The following is a 10,547-nucleotide window of genomic DNA, read 5'->3' on the forward strand; positions in this document are numbered from 1 at the left end:
TCATGTCCCTCAAACTTGTCTAGTTTTGCAAACTTGATAGTCATGTCTTTTACAGATTCGTTGTTCGCCATCTTCAGAAAACAAATTTGTTTCAATCTTTGTTGTAGAAAAATTGAGGATAACTTGGATTATTCTGAAGTCTTGACAAACAATTTCAGATTGAAATAATTTGGTGGTTATCCAAACTTTTCAACCGGATAAAATCAGAATATAAGAACAGAGAATGATGTATTTTGTGTGAATTCAACAACCAACCTTTTGTTTTTTTTCTATATAGATGACCAAATCTGTTGCAAGTATTATATAGGTGTTCAAAAGACATGTCCTAAGACACATCCATACATGTCCAAAAGACATGTCCTAAGACACATCCATACATGTCCAAAAGTCATGTCCTAAGACACGTCCTTTGAGGTATACGGTTGTGTCTAAAAACATGTCTTTTCACATTAACACCAACCCCCGCCAATACTGAAAATCATAATAAACTCAAATAAGCATGCACTCCGCACTCTCCCGACTTGTTTGATGAAATATTACAATCACATTGGTCAACTAGTTAATCCAAGTACACTAAAATATCTAACAAATACCATATATAAATTATTGTAATTTATTTATACATTATTTTAATTTTTGAATAATTATAAATACATGTTATTTAAGTAATAAATTGTCTCACTAGATGTTTATAATGATTATACATGTACATAAATCATATATTTAACATATAAATAATTGAAACCATCGTAATTTTCTAAGAAACGTAATATACGATAATTTACATACTAACACAAACATATATAACTTAATCTTATTTTATTAAAAGTAGTGTAAAAAAACTAACATTTTTCCATACATACATACATTGAATTTCAAAAACTAACATTTTTCATTAAAATCAACTTTTATATTAACAGTAGTGTAAATTTTACATTATTGTATATTATGATTGCAAGTAATTCTGAATTCAGTTATTCATTTTTTTTATCTTTTTAAATTGAGTAAGATAACTGTAAGTTAGTAGTGAACTCAGTAATAATATAGACCAGTACATATAGTTTATTTAAATAAAATTAAAAATTTTGGTCAACTCTGTATTCAACATATATGTTAATTTTTAGCTTTTTCTTTGTAAACATACCAACGACATTCTACATATTAAGTTTAATTGTTTCATTTTAAATGTACACTGACTATCCTGTTTATATTCATTCATTGAATACAAATTATACAACACAAATAAGAATATATATATTTTGTTTAATGAGCTATATAGGAAACATTGTGTAATTTAGTAATTTCTTGTATAAAAATGATACACATTGATAAACAATCAACTTGTATTTCATGTACGTTAGATATTATACAATATTTACAAATAAGAAAATAACTAAAAACATTATAATTGCATGCATAAAAAACTCTAGAAAATGACCCGTGCTTCGCACGAGTTATTATGCTAGTTAAACATAAAACCTCAAAAGGCGATGAACAAAATTGCAAACAATTGGAACTACAACCCTCTTTTGAAAATCTATTATCTTTATAATACTACAACATCAAGTTTTTGGGAAACATTTTATTCGAAATTACTTTTTTTCCCATACATTTTAATAAATTAATAAATTTCAAAAATAGTTGTTGAAAGGAATCGAATCGAACTTATGCCAACTATTTGCAAATTAAACACATCAACCACTTGAGCTAGAAACACTTTTGGTTAAATATTTATAACATTAATTATTGAGTTACAACTTACTTATTTACACGAGTTGTCTTGCCTTATATTAAATTTTATATTTATATAAAACAAGACTTGATTGAATAACTCACTTCGATATACTAACTTTACACTTATAACAAACATATGACTTCAACCAATTGAGCTAGAAGCTCATTTGATTAAATTTTGATAAAATCAAGTATTGAGTTACATACTTCTTTCTTTATTTTGGGTGACTAAACTTATATAATTCAATATTTTTATAAAATAAAATTATTCTAAGACTTGGGTAATTAGATGATTACAATATAATAACTTTACACTCATGTGCAACAACAGTATTATATTTTTTTTAATTTATACATTCAATAAATAACTTCTTGTTGATAATATATTATCATATTTACTTGTTGATAATATCTTACCATCTAATAATAATTTATAAAAAAGATTTTCTACAAACTCTCAATAATATTATTTATTCTAAAAGGGCTCGATATTATGATATTGTATAATTTAAACTTTTTATATATAATTGTCAATTTTTCATCCATGATTTACAAACGCGTCTTTGGAAATTATAAAATTTAAGTTTAGAGTATTCTTATAATTAACTTTTTAATTATATCCTCATTCACTTTGTTGATTATTGAAATTGAAAATTCCCTATTACTCCCTCAGTCCTATTGGGTTCTTCTCATCGGGGGACGGGAAATTTGGTACATATTTTAATACTCCTCTAAATTATGGTTAAATAAATTATTTTAATTTTTTTAAATAAAAATTTAATATTTAAAGTTTAATAAAAAATATTAAAAAAAATTACGAAATGTGTGTCAAGTAGTATTATGATTGTTTAATGTTTGATTTACTTGGATGATCACATGAACATAAAGCTTGTTTTCTTCTCATTACCATCAAGCTTAATTGTACTAAAATAAAATCAGTTTAATTACGTTTTTAAATATTTTTATTCATTAAATTTCAAAAAAACATAATAATAAACTTTTTATTTTAATTCTTTATATTAAAATTATGATTCTTTTTATGTATGATTTATTGGAGAATATCTAAGTTACTAAAATGATATGATTTAAAAAAAAATAGTGTTTCACAAACCTTCAATTTATGCAACCGTTTAATTTAATCATTGTATCCTCTAAAACCATTTTTTTAAAAATTAATTACAAATTAAATAAAAATAGCGGAGTTCTGCATGTTGTATTTGTATTGGTCCAAGTTGCAGGACTTGCACTTACAAATCTGGGAAATATTTTTGTCCATGGTATTGACCAAACTCAACTCACTCATTTGCTTATTTTTTTTAAAATGAGTGGGTCACGCGTTAAAAGAAGTAATAAAAATCTTTGAGTGATTCTCTTTTAGTGACCTGAGTGACTTTTACAATTTAGGCCATTTGACTAATATTTTTAACTCCTATATATAAACAACTAAAACAACTTTCATTGGATTGCACTACTTTATAACACCGGTCAATCGACTTCATTGGAGTCCAAGGTCTTCAGCAATGAACCCTTGGCTTGCTTATCTTACGGAATTTCATACCGGTGGCTGACCAAAAAAAGAGTAATATAATGACTCTTATTATCACCACCTTTAATCCCAGCCAACTCCATAAATCATACATCAAGTAGTATGTGTCATTAGATACTCACGCCAGTTATTTTCCATTTAAGCAAAGTCAGCACTGCTCTGCCATCAAAGTCAAATTCTTCATTAACAATTAACTTCATTTACAGTAGGGTGCTCAATAACACTCAATACATTACTTTGTAGTTTCACTCCGTCTAAAATGCTTCACCCACTATATATACAGGAAATGGAAAAATTACATGAAGTTGATCAAAATATAAAAATACGGATAAGTAATCCTTACCACTTTTTTATTGATGATCGACGCTTTTGACCATTCCAAAATTTTAAAAATGGATAGCAAATTGCAAGATATAAACCTGCAAGACCAATAAACAAAGGGAGAAAAAAACATGCAAAATCACACACACAAATCATATAGCGTATAGATGATATTGTTGAAGATGCATATAAAAATGTAGAGACATATATAGGAAAATCACATGCTTACCCTATGCTTACCCTTGGCCATGACAAACAATCCAGAAAACTTCTGTGGCGTGTACATATAGACACCTCCAAAGAATCCATAAGGTCAAGAATTAATGACAAGTATTTATTTGAAAAATAAAAGGTCATCGATTAGGAATGCAAGGAGTTTTGCATCACAAGCCGAGAAGTGAGGGAAATTAATAAAATAGCTAAAATATGAGAATTTGAGAAAAATTGGTTCTGATCATCTGATGATGCCACGTCATCTTCCCTAGATCCTCCTTTATATAAATATATAGATATATAGATTTATTAATTATCGAAAATCGGATAATTAACTCACGTCGAGATACTAACTTTATACTCGTGTAACAACTAAGGGTATAATCAATCCGAATCGAGTCAAAAACTGTCAGGCTCGTACTCGATTAAAAATGTTCGGTTTCGAGCGCGAACTCGCGTTCAACCGAACTCTGAATTTCAAGCTCGAAATTCAGGTCGTAAAAAGTTTGATAGGTTCAAATTTTTTGGGGAAAACATATAATTCGAAATTAATATTTTGCGCCCTTATTTGAATAAATATGGGAAAAAATTATTGACTTGTAGAACTGAACCTGTGACACCTATATCCAAACATGTGACTTCAATCGATTGAGCTTGAGGCTCATTTGATTATATTTTGATAACATCAAGTACCGAGTTATATACTTTATATTAGATGACTAAACCTATATAATCTAATATTGATATAAAATAAAATCATTCTAAGACTTGAGTAATTAGCTCACTACAATATAGTAACTTTATACTCATGTACAACCACTTGATTTTAATTATTTTTTTATTTATAAAATTTTTACAAATATTAAATAAATAACTTGTTGATATTATGTTACCATATTAACTTATTGATAATATATTACCATTTAATAATAGTTTATTAAATATTGAGACTTGGGTAATTAACTTACTTCGAAATACCAACTTTATAACAACTAAGGGTATAATCAAGCCGAGCCGAGTCGAAAACTTTCAGACTTAAACTCGATTAAAAATGTCCGGGCTCGAGCACGAGCTCGGTTTCACCCGAATCTTAAATCAAGAATGAAACTCAGGTCGTAAATAGTCCGATAGCCTCAAGTTCGGCTCGAAAACTTGAATCAATTTCACCAAATATTGACAAAAACTCAAAATATGATAGGTTATGCTCGAATTCGATTCTAATAAATATATTAAATATTAATAAAATATTAAATATTTAGATAAAAATATATTTCTATTAAAAAATAATATCGGTTCGATAAGACTCGTGAACCTTATGAGCCGAGTAATTAGAAGTTCGAGTTCGACCGTGCAAAAAAATTTACTATTTTGCCCCCATATTTTGATAAACATGACACCTAAACATCATAATATTTTTGGTATCTCCAGTTGAAAAATTCATTGAGACTTAATAGAAAACCATTATTTTTAATGGTAAGAGTGCACTCTAAACTTTATATTCGTGACACAATATAAATTTAAGGATGTTCATCATTACAGTAGTCCTTCTAACATAAACCAAACAATATGGTATGAAACAACACGCAAATATCGTAAAAGTACACAAAAAATAGCAATTTTTTATAAATAAAGCTAGCCTGTGCCTTTCACGGTAATAAAGCTAGTTGTAAAAAGAATTCTAACTGCATTTCTTGTAAATGTATCTAAAATTAAAGGAAAAGCGTAAGAAGTTTTTTTAAAAAAAATATGTTTTATGAATTCTTAATTACCTTCTAATACATCTATCTATCTATACTATTACATTAAAAACGAAACAACAAAAATTTGGTTGTTAGTCAGTCTGGTCACCGTAATTATAGTAATATTTAAAATAAAACACTCTAATGATTAGATTATTATTCACAATATAAATATATAAATACAAATAGAGTTGTAATATGTCTAAAGGTTTTGATTTAAACAAAATAATATATAATATTAAATAAAAATATACTATTAATCCAATCTTAAATAAAAATAAAAATAAATTATGTACAATCAGTTGGATTTGCAGCCTCGAATTAAAATAAAATAATAAAGACTAATAAATTTTTGAAAGCAAATTCGTTTGGTCGATGTAACGTCTGAGAAATATTATGTAATTATTTTTTTTATCTATAAATAATTATTATGTGATTTTATGTGAATTTTGGTGAATTATTTGATAATTGATATTAATATTTGGATGTTTGTTTCTGATAAAAATTTAGATATTTTAATTTTTAATTATCCATAATTAAATCTAGATAATTTTGGTATTTTCTGGTAATTTTTGGATTATCGTATGATTTTATAAGAATTTATAGAATTAATAATGATTATTTTTATATAATTGTAAAATTACTTTTTAGAATCAGAAATCGTCCCACTTCAACCGTTTTTGCGTTTTTACAACCCAAAACTCTTCCGAAAACTTCTTCCTAACCTAATCTGATAATTCTGAACACTTTTCGTGTTTTGACTTTTTCGATCCGGAATACGGTTTGACTCGTATAAGTCCCGGCGTAAAATTTTCGATACGCAAAACATTTAATAGTACGAAAAAATCCGTATTCTCAAAAGGCGAGATATTATTACCTTATTGTTGTATAAAGTATTTTATAGGAAGCTCTGTTTTGATAATTATCTAAATTTGGTATTAAAATTGTATCGTCTTTTTAGTTACTTAGCGGCTAAGTAACCTATTTTTGAATTCGATATGTAAATATAGTTATCGAATTATTAAACAAATAAAATATGTGATGGTTCTATCAGCTATGTGTCGCTGTATTATTAATTGTTTGTGATTTGCTGGATGCGAAGATTAATTTTATAATTAATTATCGAGCTGTATGAATTTAATTCATTTTAAAGTAATTTTATTGAATATTATTCTTATAAATGCTAAAATTGTTTCTAAAATTATTTTTATTGCTTTATAATTTTTGTTAGATATATTTGATAATGTCATGTCTAATATGATTGATGTTTAGTTTTCAGATCTTACTTAAACAGGATAAATCAGTACTTAACTGAAATCAACACTTATACAGAAGTCAGAACTTAAGTCATCAGTACTTAAGGTTCAAGAGATATTTATCAGAAGATAATATCATGACTTAAAGGAAACGTTCAGATAAGGAAGGCGACTGATTGAAAGGAAAAGAAGATCAAGACAAACGTAAGAAGAGATATGCATGAAGAAGGAATTCTATGAAGAATAGAATACTTGGAAGAAAAGATATCTGATTGATATATTTTAGGAAGCAGAATTATATTCCATATCAATTAGCGATTATCTTGTAACTGTGTAGTATATAAACACAAACATAGGGTTTATACTATAAGTGTTATCATTGTCGAGAAGATTATTTATTGTAACCCTAGCAGCTCTCGTGATATTTGTTCATCACTGAGAGAGGACAGTTCCATACTGTAACAGAGTTTATTGTTTTGAATAACGTTTGTTTTCTGTTACTTGAGCTATTAGAGTTCGATTTGATTGTGCTATACACTGTATTCACCCCCTCTACAGTGTGTGTGACCTAACAATTTTATTTATTATTTTTAGGAGTTTATAAAATTTAGAAATCAACATTTTATTGATTATTTGTCTTTAAATGATTTTCTGATTTCATTTAATTGTAAAATAAGTATTTAATTCCAAAAAATTTCAAATATCATGGAAATTTTATTTTATTAAGTTTGGAATATTTCGAGAATTTTAAAATTCTTTTGGAAAATTTTGAGATTAAATTAACCCGCACATTGTTTCGTTTAATCGTCAAAATGCGGGTCCGATTTGCATTTCAAAAATGATTTAGAAATTCCAGAAATTTTATTTTATTAACCCCTGATTATTCCGAGAAGTTCTACGTGTTCTGGTAAATTTTCAGATCATTTTTCCCGTAAATTATTCGTTGAATTGATGTGTCGGTACGAATTTAGAATTTTCGGAACACATAAATCAGATAAGGGCCAATAAGTTTATCCTTTTCTCCCTCAATTCATTTCTTTTTCTCGGTTAATCACTCTCCCTCTCCTCTCCAGTTGATCTCTCTCTCTTAAGCTCTCTCTCTCTCTCTCTCTCTCTCTCTCTCTCTCTCTCTCTCTCTCTCTCTCTCTCTCTCTCTCTCTCTCTCTCTCTCTCTCTCTCTCTCTCTCTCTCTCTCTTCATCTCTCAATCAGTTATTCCATTATCTCTTCTCTCCCCTTCCCCTGTTCTCGTTTTAATTCCCTGTTTCTTCCTCCCTCTCTTTCTTGTTTTCCCCTGCTATTCCGGTGAGTTTTTCCGGCTTGATTTCGGTGATCTTTTCAGATGTCTCGATTTATATATGTGCGTGTACGTGATGTATGTGTGCGTTTAAGTGTGTGTGTGTGCGTTTCGTGTGTGTGTTGGTGGGTGTCGGTGCCGCTACGCGCGGTGGCGCGTTTGCGCGTGTGTTGACTGTGTGGCTTTCGTTTTCCCCCTGTTTTCTAGATTATTAATACGCATATATAGATATACGATTATGTATGTATGTATGTATGTGGGTATCTGTTCTTTGCTTCTGTGTTGCCGCCTCTCGGAAGTTCCGAGAGGCATGGCGGTGCGTGGCCGCGATTGTGACTGTGTTCAGTGGTTCTGTGATTCGGTTTGATTATTTCTGATGGAATTTTTGTTGATTTAATTCTGCAGGAACTTATTGATTAATTTCGTGATATAATAAATATTACGTGCGAGATAAAATTTTAATTAACCGGTAGAATTATTTGGAAACCCGAATAATATCGGGCACCGATAATTTTACCGCCGTCGGCGATGAGCCTCGGCGAGCTGACGGTGGGCGATGATGATTTTTATCTGAGTCCTACGTTTATAAATGAAATAAAATTAGTTTGTGAAATTAATTTCGAAACGAAAATTTCGAATCAAAATATAAATATGCGAGTAACTGTTGTGTATATGTTATGTACTTGATGATTTCATGAACAAAACATCTTGGTAGATTTTACTTAGTGAAATTATGTAGCACTCGACGGATAAGGTTCATAGTCCCGACAGATGACTCAATATAGTCCCGACGGATGATGACTTATTATCCATCGAGTGAGTAACTTATGTAACAATAAGTCTGTAGCACATTTCTGCATACACATTGTTTAGAATTTGTAGTAGTACTTAAGTCATGTTGACTTTAGTTAGATATGCAAAATAGGTTGATTAATTGTACATAGATGATGTCTTGTAATTCTGCACAAGTGAAATGAAGTCAAGTGCCTGATTGCTACCCGACAGATAAACAACAATGAATTCGACGGATGATCAACAACCCGGCGGATGATCAATAACTCGACGGATGATCATGAACCCGACGGATAAAGAAATCAAATATCTGTTACAGTGACAACATAGTCACATGCGTCGAGTGGATGCAAATGGAATGTGGTAGCCTATTCAACTGGGTTTTCGAGAATAAAGAAGCATTTACATTTCCATGCTATTATGAAGATATTCAAAGATGCTGGAATAGAGTAGTGAAGTAGCATTGTAATAGACTAGATAGTTTTTGTTTTATTATCCTATCTCATTACTTTGTAATCTTGGTGATATATAAACCAAGAAGTAGCAACTAAGGAATAAGATGAGATACACGCAGAGAAACATTAGTAAGCAGAATTCTTAGCATTTATCTGCATTCTTAGTTGTTCAATATTTGTAAGCAGCTGTGAGCATTTTGCACACAGAGTTCTCTCGATATATTATATATATCTCTGGTGGAATCATTCAAATCCACCAGAAAGTTTTTAAAGACTCTTGTTTTTAATTACTTGTGTTTTGATTCATTTAAGTAACTATTCCGCATTGTGCTAATCAATTCACACTTATATATATATATTCGAGTTAGAATATTTTTAATCAAGAAAAAGTTTCAAGAATTCTATTCAACCCCCCTTCTGTAATTCTTGTTATATTGTTAAGGGACTAACAATTGGTATCAGAGCAAGCTCTTAACTTACAAAGAGTTTAAAGATCAAAATGTTAGTTGTTCGTGTTTATGATGATAAGATCTTTCAACAACAAAATACAGAAAAACAGAATGGAAGCAACCGAGATTCAAGCATTGCAGTTTGCTCAGATATTTCAGGAAGCTATCCCAGGTTTAGATAAGGTTAGGGTTTTATGTATATCTTGTTTGACTGGATAAATATCTCTTTAACTTATCTCAAACAAACCCTATCTTATAAACCAAGTTTGAATCTTTCAAGACTTATCCTTTACTTGGTTTATCTTTTTCAACTTACTAACATATTAGTTTTCTCAAGTTTCATTCAAATATTTTCAAACAAACTTGCTTTCAAATCTTATCTATTTTATCCTTTGTTTGAAAATAAATCTGTTAGAACTTTGCTTATAAATACAACTCACTTTTTCAGGATTCAGCTAATGCTTTTCACGTTAATTCTTATCATTTGAAAATTACCTTCTTGTTCTATACCCGAGATACATATCTAGTAAACAAGAAGCCTAGTTTGAGTTGTAAATTTTCACATTATATTCTTGTATCTGAAAGGTGTATTATATCACTTTTCTCGGGTTGTGGGAGTTTGATTACAAGAGGAAGGCCAAGTAGCCTTGTACTAGGTAGCTGTGTGCTAGGGAAAGATTTCTTTCAATTGGGCCAAGTTTGTATTAAAGGAAAGTTTGTAAGTACTTTGTTTTAAGTGGATATAA

The sequence above is a fragment of the Apium graveolens genome, chromosome 10, assembly GCF_009905375.1.
Source record: "Apium graveolens cultivar Ventura chromosome 10, ASM990537v1, whole genome shotgun sequence".
Lineage (NCBI taxonomy): Eukaryota > Viridiplantae > Streptophyta > Magnoliopsida > Apiales > Apiaceae > Apium > Apium graveolens.